The 16,215-nt window shown below is 45.6% G+C and overlaps 1 long non-coding RNA gene across 1 annotated transcript in view; it reads left to right on the plus strand.

The window, feature by feature from the left end:
- The first annotated feature begins 9,588 nt into the window (after positions 1–9,588).
- The window catches only part of LOC137483546 (uncharacterized), a 42,618-nt gene continuing 35,991 nt past the window's right edge, over positions 9,589–16,215 (plus strand). The window contains exon 1 of the long non-coding RNA XR_011004510.1: positions 9,589–9,853. This is a non-coding gene — a long non-coding RNA (uncharacterized lncRNA). The remainder of the gene's footprint in view (positions 9,854–16,215) is intronic.

Consider the following 16,215-nt stretch of genomic DNA (forward strand, 5'->3'; position numbering starts at 1 on the left):
CTGTGATGAGAGCACCCAAATCCCTTGGATACAGGAATTCTCTGTGTTCCCACACACGCCTCAGCTGCCGCCCTGCAAAAGGTGCAAGTGCACCTCACAGATGTGATGAGCACAAGAGCAGGGATGGTGTATCTTGTATCCCCTGATGGTGTTTGTGCAGACTTCTCTCTTCCCTTGCACCTCTCTCCTCTTGGCTGGAGCAGTCCCTGCCCTGGGAGGGTGCACAGGTACAGCCAGTGTGTGAGGGCACTTTGTTACTGATGAGCTTTTCCAGCCCAACACAAATGTTAGGACATTTGGACTGGAAGTAGACTTACTGCTCAGTTTATTCTTTGGTTTCCTCGTGTGGAATAGGGGAATTTTGAGCATATGGATAAAGCTAAATCAAAATGATAAAGTATTTCATTTCAGACTGAGGGCATCCACCCAAGAATAACTCTTCCAGAATAGCTTATCACATAGACAAACTAAAAAAACTAATCTATTTTAGCCAGAGGAATAAAGGAGGCATGGAGCTCTGGGTGACAAGCACAGCTCCCACAAACACATAAATCACAGATCACAATAGGCTCTTTTAGAGCTGTAGAAATGATAGTGCTGTTTTGGTAATGGAACATCCTGATCCCATCTCTACATGCATGTACTATATTTATATTTTACACTTGTATATATTCCAATTATATATATAAAAAATCTAATTTACAGGTGTGGGCTTTAATTAAGAGCTCTGATGTGTACTTTTTACTAAAATAATATGATAGAAAGGAATGTAATTCATCAAAGAAACACTACAGAAACACTACTGAATTTATGATGAGAACAGGGAGATAATGGGATTTCTGAGATTGTATGGATGCTCTTTGCAGTCATTTGAGAGGGCAGGATATGGGGGAACTCAACTGAAAATGAGTTTTTTTTGAGATTGTTTTAAACCTAATGTATTTGCAACTCCTGTTTTGTGGATGCACACAGATTCTTATATGAATACTGATTTTTTTATATCATTTATTGTAACAAGTAGTTTTTGCCTGGAAAAGATCTGATGCTGCAGATTCCATTACAATATATTCTTTCATAATACCAGTCTGTATTTCCTTTTAGTTGCAGCATTCTAACAAATTCCAGACTTGAATTAAATCTGCTGTTCTGACACGTGAAATGTTGCCTAATCACTCTGGAGCTTTGTCATGTTTTTCCCCCTCCTTTTAATTGGATAATGTGCTAATCCATGCACAGGTTTGGGTGGGAGTGCTTGTGGTGGTTTGGTAAGCACAGTAGATGTGTGACTGCAGAGGGTGCTTCATTTATGTATAACTGGGCATAAAGGCTTGATGAGCCCTCCTGTGCTCCTCTTGTGCACGATAACCTGACCCCAGTGCACTCTTCAGTGAGCAGAAATGAGTATTCCTGTCTTCAGGCTGGCATCAGAATCTGTAGTTCTGCAGATGTGAGGTGGCCAGTGGGGAGGGGATTGTCCTGCTCCTGCCTCCTGGTGACTTTGCTGAGGCTTTGTGGGTGTTGGGCAAACTATGTGGACCTGGGGGGAGGCTGTGAGGCTGCTGGGCAGCTCTGCTGAGGCAGCTGGGGGCACTGTCCTGGGTATGATCTGTCATTTTTAAAATTCATTGAATCCTGCAATGGTCTCAGTGGAAAGGTACAGTAACACAGCCTCAAACCATCCTCAGGTTGTTCATGTGTCAATATGAGGAATAAACCCCAAAGATTTCAGTGTCCTGTGCTGCAAATGGCCCTGGCAGGCAGTTTGAGCTCCTCAGGTATGCTCCATGGAGCATCTTTAATTTTCCCACTGCCATTAACCTCAATTTGATACTGTTAAGGGATGTGTCACACATGGGTCAGAGATGGGGCAGCTGGGGAGGGCCATTAACTGGGAGGGGTTTGTCACCTGCGGGACCCCCACACCCTTCTCACTTGTGTGTCCAAACTAGGAGGTGCTGCTTTGCACATTCAAACTCCACCCGCACCTTCTGCTTTGGGCTCCTGACTTCAGCCTGGCATTTTGTTCACATGTCGCTCACGCTTCTCACCGAGTGGAGTGGAGCTGATCACAGCCCAGGGTTCTGCTTTAAGATGTTTGCTGCATTTACTGCTTCTGCAGTATGTCCATTTTGGCTGGGCCAGGAGTTACCTGCTATCAGATTTTCTTCCTCTCAGAGGTAATTACAGACTGAGGCTGAATTATCCCTGCCACCTCTTGGGAAAGCTGCATAGCCTGAGCCACAAAAGCCTCTTACTAGGAGGCAACTTTTCCACAGCCAATATGACTTCAGAATCTTGTCTGAATCCTTCATATATTTCCAGGCCTATCCTTGCAATATGGTCACCAGAGCTGCTCACAGAATTTAGCAGTGGTGTCTTGGATACTGGATGCTGAAATAACACCCTTTCCCTGTGCTTGCTGGTTAATCTCCACTTTATGTAGCCCTGGATTGCTTTTCCCCTCAGTAACAGCATCACATGAGGAGCTCATGTACGGCTGGTTCTGTACAAACCTCCTCATTTCCTTCCCGTAATTGCTGTTATCTATATGATTAGCATGACCCTTTACTCAGTCCTTAGACAGGCACTGTGCCATTTGCAGCTATTGAGAGCACTTTGCTCAAATAAACGGATATTGCCCAGCTTTCCAGATCTGTTGCCATCATTAATGCTGTTCCTGGCACCCAGTACTGCCGTGCACACGCTGCATCAGCAATGGCTTTGTGAGTTCCCCACATAATTGAGTAATGGACTGAATAGGCTTGGATCAAGGACACAAACCATTTGGCTACGTGTCTGTTTATCATGTAGTACCTATTGGTTAACTAATTTTAAAATAATTTGAGTGCCTTTTTTTCTTTTATAAATACTTTCAGACTGAAAAGCTGCTGCACCTGGAAGTCTGCTTTAAGCTTAGGTCTGTCAAGGTACTGATGCAACCCAAACACCTGGTTTACTTGACATTTTATTTTCCATGGTTGATGACATGCAGATTAGCTGATCTTTAGCTGATCTTTCCCCAATACTCCATTTATGTATAGGTATTGGCTTATACTGAGCTTTATCCACAGTCCTCAGGTGGATCTTGCTATATTTTTTTGTATGCTCAGGGGTCTCCTTCACCTTGTCTCTACATGCATGCTGGGAAGTCATACAAATCTGCTTGTTTAGGAGTTTGTTTAATGAGACTTTGTCATAAGAGAAGGGGTTCTGGCCAGAGGTGCAGGTCCCAGCAGTGCTGTGAAACACACTGAGAGTTAAAATACAGGAACCTTGTTGGTGGCAACGAGCAGTTTTAGCTGGCCCCAACTGGGTGGGTGCTTCTGGCTGGGTTTAATTTGGCTGGCTTGGCCGGCCTGTGCCTGTCCCAGCTGGCTGTGTCCCCAGCCTGTCTGACAGGCAGGAGGGCAGTGCTGGCAGACCCCGCTCAGCTGCCCTGCTCAGGGCTGGGCTGGCACTGCCCAGCCAGTCACGGCCTGGGGCTGTGTCGGTGCTGCAGAGTTCCAGCTCAGCCTTTCGCTGTGCCAGCCCACTGCTCCTCAGGGTCTCACATGGGCATGATGGAGATGCTGACTGAAAGTTCTGCTGCAAATCATCAGATGTTGATAATTGTCCACAACTGTCCTGGAATGGATCCAGATCTGAAATGAGGTTACTTTGTGTGTGATTTGTTCTGTATTCTTTAAGCACCTCAAGAGAATTATTGCTTCCACAAATAGGAGGGGCAGAGTGTCCTGGTTTTGGGTTTCTGTATCAATACTAACAAGCTTCTCTCTGCAGCTCCCTCAGTGAGAGCACCAGTAATATTGGCTTTCCCTGTCCCTTGGGTGTGCCTCGCCTGTTGCAGAGGTGCTGCAAGGCTCACTTGGAGCTGAGGGAGGGGGTCTCTGCCTCCTGGAGCACCACAATTGAGAAGCCTGTGCCCAAAAATAAAGAGCCACCTGGTCCATGGGTGTAAACCCATCCCCAGCCAAGCCTGCAGCCTTGCCCAAGTCAGCAGCACTGGTACATTGGAGGCACAGTGCAAACCCTGGCTGCTGCACAGGTGGGAACTGCTCATCCTTTGGGCAGGGTCCAGAGCCAGGCAATACTTGGCTTTGTTTCTGCAGCACGTGCTGCTGCTGTCATTTCTGTAGCTGGTTGCTTGAAAAGAGAGGGCACATCATAGCTTCTGGGGCTCTACAGAGCAGTAGCCTGTTTTTTCAGGAGGAATTTGCCTCAGTCTGTCCCTGTTAGGGATCTTATTTATGAAGATTGTTCAGTATTGCCTTCAAATCAGGCAGTACCTGCCAGGGCTATCCCCTGGGATTTCTTACTGCCAAATCCCCCAACAGAAGAGACATATTCACATCAGTAGAAAAACAAAACAGGAAGAATTAAACCCAAAAATACAGGTGGGAAGGGAAAGGTGGATTTTCGAGCCCTGTGGCTTTCGTGCTGACGTGCCAGTCCCCTGTGATGCACAGCATATGTCAGGGCAGCTCTCTTTAAGGGGATAACATCAAGACATCTGAAAGGCTGCCTCCTTTTTGTTCTTATTTCATCCTGTGTTACAGGATTTTATTCTGGTTTTTCAGTGGCCTCCTGGGTAATGCTTTAGTACAGTGGCAGTGTGGAGTTCTAGTTTGTAATAATGGGATCTATATAAATAATACTGATTCTGCTGCTTCCTGTAATGCTTCCTGCCTGGGAACACTCAAAAGCTTTTGAAAATGTTAATTTCCTGTAATTTGGGATAGAGAAACACCTCCGGGTGCTGCAGAGGGCATGGCAGCAGTGTGTGCTGTGCTGGTCAGCTGCCTATAACAGCCATTCCTTTGAGTCAAGGGCTTCAAACAATTGAGAGTCTTTTTGCACCTAGAATGAATAATGAAAATTGCTTTTCCAGGTGTTGGTCTTTTTTTTCTTTTGTCACTTTGAGGCTTTAAAACAGAGGCCAGTTGTGGTAAGCACAACAACCAGTTAGTATGAGACTCAGCTCCAAGCACTGAAGATACTGTAAGGGGAGATTCAGTCTTGAAGAAGACTCAGATGAAGGTTGGGAGAAAGGGATTGTTGTGGCATTTCACTGATTTTGACTTGACGTGCAAAGAGATGAAGGATGCTGTGACACAACAGACTGCAGTGCTGTGTTGTGGATAGGTTCTTTGGCTCAGAGCAGCATCCTTGATCCCATAATACAACTCTCCTTATGGTGCTGCCCTGTTCTGGGTGAATCAATAGTTAGATACCAAGGCACAGGCTAAGGTCTCCAGGTATACAGGCTCAATTTGGGCATTTATGTAGCTCTAAACAACCTGTGCTTGGTCAGGAAGGGAGGGTGACCTGAGTCCCTGGGACTCTGTCCTGCTTTTCCCTGGGGAGCTGTTGCTGGTGGGAAGGGAGATGCTGGGCTGGGTGTGGAGCAGAGCCCAAAAGGCACGTGTGGCACTGGCAAGACAAAACGGCAGCGACGGTGAACAGGGTAGAGGCTAAATGGATTTCCTCGAACCATGCTCTGTAAGGGCCTGGTTGACAGGATTTGCACTGGATTGACATGAGTTTTCAAAGAAATGAGGGCTGGGTTGTACAGCAGCACTGCCACTTTCCCTGGCTGACCTGCCATGCTCCCTCCCTTCAGGGTAACATTAAAATGAATATTGTACAGCAGAGAGAGCAGCATAATTGGCTGCAGACAATGCATGTGCTGCACTGTCCTGTGCAGTATCGATTTCTCCTTGTCCAAATGTGTGTATCTAAAGCAGTCCATTAAGCAGAGCCCGCTGGGCAGATGCCAATCCTTTCACACTCGGCGGCTCTCGCTCTGTCCCAGCTGTGCCACAAACACTGTGCACAATCTGCAGGCACTGCACAGCCAGGCACACAGGGACACAGCCTGGCACACAGGGACACAGGGACACAGGCTGGCACACAGGGACACAGCCTGGCACACAGCCACAGGCACACAGGGACACAGCCTGGCACACAGGGACACAGGGACACAGCCTGGCACACAGCCACAGGCACACAGGGACACGGCACACAGCCTGGCACATAGGGACACACAGCCACGGGGACACAGGGCACACAGCCTGGCACACAGGGACACACAGCCACAGGTGAGTCACTGCCCACTGGGCCCCCAGCCACTGCCTTTATGTGTGAATATTCTCTGCCACTCAGGAGGACTGCAGCCACCATTAAATGGGGCTGCTACCACCACCCCGACCCACAGGGTCAGTGTCCCTCCTTGTGCTGGTGTGGTCAAACTCCCAGTGATGAGTGGCACTGGTACCACATGTGTGTCAGGGTTTTGTGAGGCTGCAGTTAAATCCCCGTGGAAAAGTGGTCTTTTTTTTTAGGTAGATAAAATTAGGGGCAGGCCCACCATGGCCTGGTAGATGCAGAAGTGCGTCCTGGAGGTTTGGCATTGTGAGCAGAAGTGATGCAGGTGCTGTTGGGGCACATCTATGTCCCAGCACACTGAAGAGCCACCTTGGATGTTGGAGGTGGTAAAACCAGCTGTGCAGCTGCTGGATGGGGTTCTGCTGCTTGGTCAGGCTGGGCTGTGTCCTGTGTGGTGCTGTGCTGACCTGCCTGCTGCCACCCACCCACCCAGGGCCACTCTGTCCGGTCCCTTCCCATGCCCCTGCTGAGCCCGTGGGATTGATGGCTACACAGCTCACAGAGGCTCATTGGTGGGGTTTTTATCACCTTTTACCACTTAAAGGCTTTTAAGTCTTTGCATTCAGAGAATCACAGCAGTGCTTTTCCAGCAGTGCAGAGGGTTGCAAGAGAAGGAAGCTCCATGCTACTTCTCTCCATCCTTCATCTCCAGTCTGTGCCCAGCAAACCCACTCGACAGCACGTGCCAAAGCTGTTTGGTGCATATATTCCTGCATCTTATTCTATATATATATGTACACATATATGAATGGGACTTATTCCTCTGGAAAATCTAAGTCAATATTTCCTTTCCTCCTGCAAGCATTTAGCCGCCTAGCAGATCCTGTAATAAATTAATCTTCTTTATCACACCTTTAATCGGTTTCTCAAAACCACTGAGCAGTGAAATCTTCTCACCTATTGATTGATGAACAATGTTAGATTAATGTATAATGTAAATTAGTGGAAAGCAATTACAAGAGCTGCCGTGTGGTTTGGTGCTGCTGCTGAATTTGTGCTACAAGGAGCTCGTTCAGGGTCAGCGTGTTAGCCTGTACCTTGCATGTAGGAGCAGCATGCAGAGGTTTGGGGAACAAGTATTTCTTCTGTGGAGTTAAAGCTTGAATAGAGGAGAAAAGGGGGTGTCTGTTATTTTACACACCCCACACTCTCTGTTCTAAAGAGAGAGGAACAATATGCCATGATGTGACAGACTGCTAGAGTCAACAGCTGAATTTTTAAATAATGCATAATGACGAAGAGCCTCAGTGTCTGACTCTTGGGGAGCTGTGGGTGGCAGTAGTGGCTGTTGGGAAGGGGATTTGGGCTCATCTCACCTGAGGTTTGACATTTATTCCATGGGATGGGACAGCATTCCCTGTGGGCTCATTTTGCAGGAAGCAGAGACCAAGGTAACATCTGGGTGGTTATTCAGCTCACCTCAGCTGTTTCTCCCTCTGCAGTTTGAAGGGTGCTGTGTGTGGGCTGTGGGCATTTAACACTTTAAATTAATGCTTGATATTTAGGGGGGATACAAACATGCTTAGGTACACAGTCACTTCTTCAGTGCCCTGCTGTGACCTGCTGATGTGAAAGGCTTAGTTATAAACTGTGCTTATTCGTGGCTACAAATAATGCTTTGGGGCTTCCCAAAATTCTGTTGTTTTAATAGAGCAGTTGGCAATGGCTGAAACTCCTCTACCTACTTTTTCCCAAGACAATGGGGCGAAGGAGAGAAGCAGAAAAGGAAACAAATAAAATGTCCCTGTGGTACTTTCTCTATTACATACCTGCAAAGCCTGTAGTGCTGTGTTAAGACAAAGGGCTGAGCCCTCAGTGTTGTCCAAGGGAAAAGGCACAGAAAACTCCATTAAAACCTCTATATTGCATTGACCTTTGGTTTGCTCCCATCTTTTCCTGGTTTCTGTGATGTGACACACATCAGCTGTGGGGAAGGGTGGGCACTGCAGGTCCTGTTCTTGATTTCAGTTCAGAGGTTTGAGGCACACAGATAACACATGGAGCGAAACCATCAGGGCAAATGGAAATCTTGTTTCTGTGGTGGGATTCTCCACAACACCTAGGTGTTGGCTTTGTCCTGCTCTTGGACTGCTCTTTTGATAAGCCAGTACACCCCTGACCTCCACCTGCTGGCTCCTCAGCCCTCCATTGAAGGTGCTATTAGCTCATGCTGCACATCAGGGAGCCTCGAGCTGCTCACAGCTGATGGAAGAGGAAGAAAAAAACATTTTTTACCTGGTTTTTCTCTCCCCCTTTGTTATGGGGAAGAACAAAGGACTAGAAATTTCTGTGAATTCTGTCCCAGTACAAGGAAAAAGCTCAAAAGGAGTTAGGAAAGCATGTTAATCCTCATCTCTGTCCGGATGAGACACTGAATTTCTGGTGCTCTGTGGTGACAGGAGCTGTGCTTCTGCTCTTGGAGAGCTCTATCAAACACCCCTCAGAGTATAGCAGAAAGGAAAGGTAAGTTGGAAAATGTACATTTGCCTAGCAGGAATTTTTGCTGGGGCTGTGGTCCTAGTTCACCTTGTTTCCCCGCAGAAGGGACCTCACACTCCGGAGTCACTCATTTTTTAAAAGCTTAGAATGTGGAGAGCACCAAGCATTAATTCAAATAATAAATATAATGTAATCTCGTGAGAAATTGCAGAGACTAGAGATGGACTCCCTTCTGAGCAGTGTAGCAAAGGGCAATGATGAGCTGTTGGCAGCAAGTGGAATTGTTAGGTAGGAAAATTGTTCTGTCTGTGAGTGTGGTCAGGCATTGCCATGGGGACCCAGAGAGGCAGGGAGACCTCAGTGCTTGGAGACACTCAGAGCTTCACTGGGCACAGCCCAGAGCAGCCTGAGCTGAGGGTGAGGCTGCCTCCAGCATGAGCAGGGGCTGGAGTGGGGATTCCTGCCAACCTCAACTGTTCACTGCTTCTGGGATTTACAGGGGCAAATTCTCTGTTACAGTTAAACTATCATTTTGTAGATCTGTCATACTCATGAGAGTATGCTGCTTCATGAACAGTGGTGTCTCTGAGCATTCATTATTCAGAAAAAGTTTGTCTTCCAATTACACAAGATCATAAGAAGAAAAGTGTCTGGTTTGTCAGAATTGCAGAGCTAAAATAAGCTGCAGCAAGCACATCTCCTTGGCAAGGAGCTGGTGTCTCTAATTAGAAAAGCTCTGGAGAGTTAATCTTCTTGGGTATGAGACCTATTGCTTCCTCCTGCACCATGTGAGGGCTGGAGCTGAGCAGCTTTGAAAAAGGCCTGGAGGCTGGGCTTCAGATAATTAATATATCCTACTTGGGAACTTTTATATATATATATATATATATATAAGTTCCCAAGTAGGATATATTAATATCCTACATATATATATATATATATATATATATATATATATACACACACACACAAATTTCCCAAACATGAGGTTTGGTGTGCTCCTGTCAGATGGCTGAACTGCAGGCAGGGCTGAGAATTGACTGGGAATTGAAGATATAAATTCTTTTAGTAAAAAAAAGTGCTGGAAGCCCTAATCTCTGGCAAGCAGCTGCTGCAGAGTGGAGCAAGTTACTGTACCATCGAGCTGTGTGAGAGCAGTGTCCTCAGCAGGAAGAATCGTGGTTGCCTGGAGGTGCCCAAGACTGGACTGGTTTCTTGCTTGGGGTGGTCATGCCTCACCCTCCCAGAGGTATGGGCAGCAGGGGGGGAAGAGGTTGTGATAATGAGATGAAACAAGCCTTTCCTGGGACTATAGTCTCAGCCACACTGCCAAAGAGATAACCTTGATATTTCAGTGCCTAGCAAAGGTGTCTTCTGCTCTCATGCTAATGCTCTCCAGAGTAGGGGGGGCAACTAATCAGCATTGCAGCAATCAGTCAGGTTTCCCTTGGCACATGATGAGTGTAATTATTTTGCAGTTCACTCCATGTTCTTGGTAGCTGTAGTGATGTTTATTCTGGGAAGCTTCTGGGACTGAGGTGGTACAAAGGTTTTAATTTCAGACAGGAACTTACCAAGTTGGGTTCTTGGCCTAGGCTCCAAATTTCCAGAGTTTCTCTGGAGTCCTGGTTGGCCTTATGAGACTTTGTCAGTCCTAGTTCCTTTTCCTGAGACATCTACCACATGTGACAGTTTTGATGTGGATACTGATGTACCAGAATTGACTGATGAATCCCATCAGACAAAAATAGCTTGTGTGTATCAGCAATTGAACCAAACTGCTTGGTTTAAAAGCAAAAGCCTTATCTGACTTGGCCAGCATGATGCACTTTGTCTCCTTTCCAGCAAAACTTCCAACCCTCCCTGCAGCCCTGCAGTCCATGGGCTGGAGGCACAGGAACTCATGGCTAAGGCAGGAGGGACTGGGGCTGCACTGGAGCTGCACTGGGGCTGCACTGGGGCTGCACTGGCTGTCCTTGGGCTCCAGGAAAGCTCAGGGTTTGTGGGCCATGTCCAACAGGAGCTGTAGTGCCTCCATTGGCAGAACTGTGGGTTTGAGAACACTCACCTGCTGCAGTGGGCAGCTCTCTCTCAAATGCTCAACAACCACTGAGCAGGTCAGCACTGCCTTAGGCCCCACACTTACCAAGAAGCACTGAGGTATTAGTTAATGAAAACCTGGGCAGGATTCTCTCAGCCTTCAGGCAGCTGGGAGTTCACTCTGCCATAGCTGCTCTCCTGACCAGTAGCACCTGGATAGAGCCAAAGTTAATCTATCTCGTTCTAATAAGTGTAGTTACTTACAAATATCTCTATCATAATGTCATATTCTCATATCTGAATTGCCCCAAATTTGCCCCTTACCCATGTCAAGCTCTGCAAATAACCTAAGAAGTGATGCCGTAGGAATTTTGCTTTTACTGTCAATCTCCTGTGCAGCACAATGCCTTTGAAAGCTGCAAGAAATATTTTTATTATTGGATGCAAACTCCCTGGGAATGTGCAATTGATTATTCAAGCCTCATGCTGCTGCTGCAGAGATTTGAGTTGCTGTGACTGACTTTGATTCCCTGATAGCCTGTCTCATGCTCCTGTCCCCTGATGGGGCTGTTAGCATTAAGTCATGCAGTTAATCAAGTGAAAGAAATTGTTTCTCCTTATTCAAAAACCTGATGACTTTATCCAACAGGGAGGGTCTCTAACAGAATGAGACAAGGAGAAGCAGATGAGATAAGAAACATCCACAGGACTAACTAAGCAGTGGCGTAGGAGTGTATTTAAAGGCTTCAAATTTAGAATAGAAAAACATTCTGAATGATCTGTAGAAAGCCAGCCCTTTGGCTGGCACTTTATCATTGCATTTTTCTATATTAAGGAGTCAAAGATCAAGAATAACTTCAGTCCAGGTAATGATACACAGAATTATTAATTGAGGTGCTGCTGAGTTGTGTGAGGACAATGTGGAGCACAGCAGCTCTTCCTCGGAGGCAGCTGGCAAAGATGGGTGCATGGTCCCAAATTATCTCTGTGTGATGGGTTTTCTGCATAGTATTTCCATCACTGATAATGAGGAATTAAAACATAATTCACTAATGCATGAAAAGAAAGGTCTTCACAGGGCTGGGTACTCCCAGGCAATGATTATCCTGATGAAATTAACTTCAATACAGGAGGCTCAGGAGGAAGTATAATTCTCCCTCCTTTTCATGCTACCCATTATAACAATGATCTGTGCAAAACCAATTTGACTATTAAATCATTCCTACTACAATAATTCCAAACCATTTACAAATATCCTTGTAGGACTTGCTGCAAGTAGATGCTGAAGCAGTCCCAGAGCTGCTGAGTTTAATTTGTACTCTCCCTTTGCCAGGTAGAGCTGCTGTCTCTGGTCCGTGGAATTCCTGCATTTCTGGGGAATGGCATGAGGCAGAAGGGATCATCTGCCTCTGCGGGGGCAGTGGCAGCGTGCTCTTGTTCACAGACTTCAGGAGATGGCCCCTTAGGAAGCAATACTGTGTGAAACTGCCCTTTGAGACAGGCCCCACGCTGAGCTCTGCTGTGCTCTCATGAATTTATAACAGCTCTGCTACACTGAAATCGTTCCAAGGTTTTGCTGGTGAGGATGCAGTCAAAATCTCTCCCATGGGGAGCAGAAGTGCTGCAGAGGAGTTTTCCCCCTTCACCAGGTCAGTTTGAAGTTTGGCTGTCCTGCAAAAGTGTGTTGCTTTTATTCTCAGAGTTACAGGCAAATAAGAAAGGTAAGGAATAAGGTGTTTTCACCAGGTGGTGGGGTTCTTTGGAGCAGTGAATCCCCCAGGGAGGCAGAGAAACAGAAACCACACTGCTTTTATGCATGCTGCATAAGGGATAAATTAAGTGTTTTCCATTACTAGGTTCATCTTTTGCTTTAGACTTCGGTGAGCAATAATGATAGTAAACCTTAATGAAATGTTAGTGGCAAAAGTTAATGAAGATTATGTGGAATAAGGCTAAACATGGACTAAAGTATTGATAAATGAGAGTTTTAAGGTAAATCAAAAAGCATCTTTTCTGACAAATGCTCGTGCTTCTTCTTCTCCCTTTAGACAAGATCTTACTTGCAATCAGCTGGTAAAGGCATCAGCCTAGAGTAACCAGCACAGCAAATGCAAAAAAGGCATTATTTTAGAGTTTATCTACTTTCTTTTAAGTGATTGTATAACTCCCTTGTGTCAAAGAAAGACAGGTTTTTACTTTTTGAAAAGTATATATCCTGCTGGAGTAAAGAGTGTATAAAATGCTTGTTTGCTGGTGAGTGACTAGTGAAATCATTACATTTGAGCTTTGAACTGCAAGTTGTAGATTCAGGTGCTCAAGAGGAGAACCAAGAGCCATGAACACTTCCCTCAGCACAGTGCCACACTGCTGAGCTTCTGGTCCCCAGCTTTGCCACACGTGTGCAAGTCTCTGATAACAGAACTGATAAAGGTCTATGAGAAATCCCAAAACCTGGAGTGAGGGGGACTTTCCAGTCACACACCATCTTAGTCCTGGCTAGGATGCTTTAGAGCATCTCAGCAGGTTGCTGCTAAATTGTCAGCTGCTCCTTAAGGGAAAAAGAGGTGAGTCTGAATTTGTCACAGCATGTGACACTGACAGAACTAGAGCTGCTCAGTGCTTGGTGACATTCAGGATATTGTGCCAGCATCCTGGAATTTATTGCCCACATTTTGCCACGTGTTTGAAGGTGAGCTGGCACCACATGAAATGTCACATTGGCCAGGTAATCCCTTTAGCATATATTTAAGCTGTTGTGGGATTACTCATGCTGGGTCTGGGCTGAGAACCACACTGAGCTTACACTGTGCAGTGCACTCAGCAAGAGTTCAGGTATCTGCACCTTAATGTGTCACATCCTCTTCAAAAGACTACCAGGGACCTCATCTGCAGTGCTTACCAACCTGTGTTTCCCTCTCTGCTGCACTTAGTTTCTCACGGATTTCTTTTGTTTTGCTCAAGATAAGCCCACACTATGGAGAATTGATTTGGAACACCATAAAGTCAAGTGTTACTTGCATCCACTGATGTTTCAGGCTCATCTCTCTTGTCTGCTGTAATTACTACAGAAAGGAGGATGTGATAATGGTCAACATCAGAATTAATGAAGGAAAAAAAAAGCAAACATAAAGTGCAGCAGGCTTTGAGCAGAAATATAACAGATCCTCATGAAAAATTTCACAGTGAGTTTGTAAATACTGATTTCCTTCTTTCTTCTTGCAGTTTCTTACTCCATCTTCACAGTGGCTTTCTGATTCCTGGTGGCAAGCCAAGGCAGAGGAAATCCAGCCAGCCACTGTCCCCAGCATGGTCCCTCCCCTGACCATTCCTGCCAGGCAGACTGGGAATCTCCTTGATGCTGGGATTAAGTTTTCCTGGTGGTTAGGGCCTTTTATACCCTTTCACTGCCAGTTCTGTTCAACTGCTAATTGGTAAGAGCCAAGCTACTCTGCTGTTGAGTTGGTTTGGGCTGCTCTACTGCTCCTGTTCCCCATTTGTTTCTTTGGAGTGTATGCAACACTCAAGGTGGGTGCTGTCTTTGTCCTAAATGCTGGAGTTTGAGATGTTCTGTGGGTTTTGCTCATTCCTTCCTGCTGATCAAAGACTTTTCTCTCCTGGTACAAGTCCAGCACTCTCATCCCCAAGTGCTCTGACCAGGGAGAGCGTGGATGAGACTGTAGGAGCAGCTGGCTCCTGTGGCTGTGATCCACTTTGTCACCCCCTTTTGCTGCTTCACTTCAGCTGAAGAGGCACCTGGGAGAAATTTGGTGTTTTCCTAAGGCACACCTTGGAGTTGCAGCCCAAGCTCTGGGTAATGCTGGTTGTTTACTTTGCAGCATTTGCCATAAACACTGTCACAAGGTTGTGTATCAAACATCTCAGTTAGTAAATGGTCGGTCACGTTACAGAACTGATGCATAAGGAAAGCAGTCATTGCCAATGCCCAGGGAAAAACAGAATCCATTCCTAAAAATAGAAGTGAGACAGCTCATGACTTGGTTATTGGATCTTGGTCAGAGTGTAATTGATTTCCAATGTGGTGCATGTTATTTTTAAATCATAACCTGTTTTTGGCCTTAGGAGAATTTTGCAAAGAGAAGGAGATATTGCATCATATCCATTCAGTAAATATGTTAGTAATAACATGAAATAGGTTGTAAGCAACAGCTTAGGAATGTCCTTCATAGAGCATAACCTGCTCATCAGCTTGCTAAGGATTATCCCCCCCAGTTTGTGGGAATTTTGGGTCAATGTCAGGAAATTTTCTAACATATTTTTTGTCATACAGGCAATGGAATATTTTTAGTATTAAAATGATCTGATTTTTTGGAGGATAAATAAATATGGTACGATAATAAGTGATTCTGTTTGAAATCCCAGATGTATTTACTGGCTACTTGGTGACTGTGTGGGCTTTCCATACAGTGCCTGTATGACCTGTCTGTATCCTCACGTGTGGTTCTGCATTCCCTCTCTCTCCCTCTGCTCACCCATTCCTGTGCAATCACACCACGTTGCTTCTGCCTGCCAAAGCAGGGCCATTTGTTTGATTCCTTCCTGGCCAGAGATTGGTCACAAAACAGGTCTGACAATAAGATCTCTTAGACTACTATGTTGTCATTAATTCAAGTTGAACTTGGCCAGCAGGCTCCAAACTTATCAGAGTGGACAAACAGGCAGGCAGCCCAAGCACAGTGACTGCACAGTCCTGGGAAATGAGCTAAAAATAATAGTGTATTTATTTCTGGATGAATGAAATTGGGTTTGATTCGACCAATCTCTTGAGCTAATAAGCGTAATGAAAATGAGATTACCCTGGCTGATTTATTATTTCTAGTAGCAATTAATTATTGGGTTTTTCTTTTGAGTAATTAAAGAAGAATTTTTCCTGCTTTAAGTGAGTGCACTAGATCTCATTAATCTGAAGGCTTAAAAATATATTAACCTGGAGAGCCTAAAAACCCACTAGTTTCCTTATAACTGTTCATTTGCAAAGTAAGACCATGAATCTATTTTTTTTTTAGTCTTTCTACGTTTTTGTGAGTGTGTAAATCCTATTTACACCTTGGCTGTTTATTGGCATCTTGGTTCTGCCTTCTGTTTCTCTTCTGGACAAATCCAGAGCTCCTCTGCAGAATCAGTCATGGCTAAATTTAAGCACACAGATATAAAATAAATACTGGATGGCTTTTTTCCCCCCACAGACTTCAGTTTCCCTGAGAGAGACCTTAAACCAGAGGCACATTGCAGCAGTTTTAGGTGGTAGCCCAGCTTTTATTTCTGAGGGCATGTTGTGGAGGCAGCTTTCTGCCATGGTCCGACAGCAGCAGGAGGATGGCCTTTAAAAATAGGACCTCTTGCCATTTTGTGTTCTTGTCAGAGTGTCACAAATGTCATAAGGTCAGGTTTGTTTTTCTCCCATTTTTCTCTTCTGGTTATTGCCCTGATCAAAGGAATGAATTGATTTGTCGGTGTGGGGTTTCACCCTTGCAGTGGAAGGACCAAAGCTGTGCAGTGGTTCCCCAGGGCAGTGGGGCTTTGTTGGCACAGAGCTGGGCTGGGCTCTGCAGA

This window comes from Anomalospiza imberbis, chromosome 16, assembly GCF_031753505.1.
Source record: "Anomalospiza imberbis isolate Cuckoo-Finch-1a 21T00152 chromosome 16, ASM3175350v1, whole genome shotgun sequence".
NCBI classification, from domain to species: Eukaryota; Metazoa; Chordata; class Aves; order Passeriformes; family Viduidae; genus Anomalospiza; species Anomalospiza imberbis.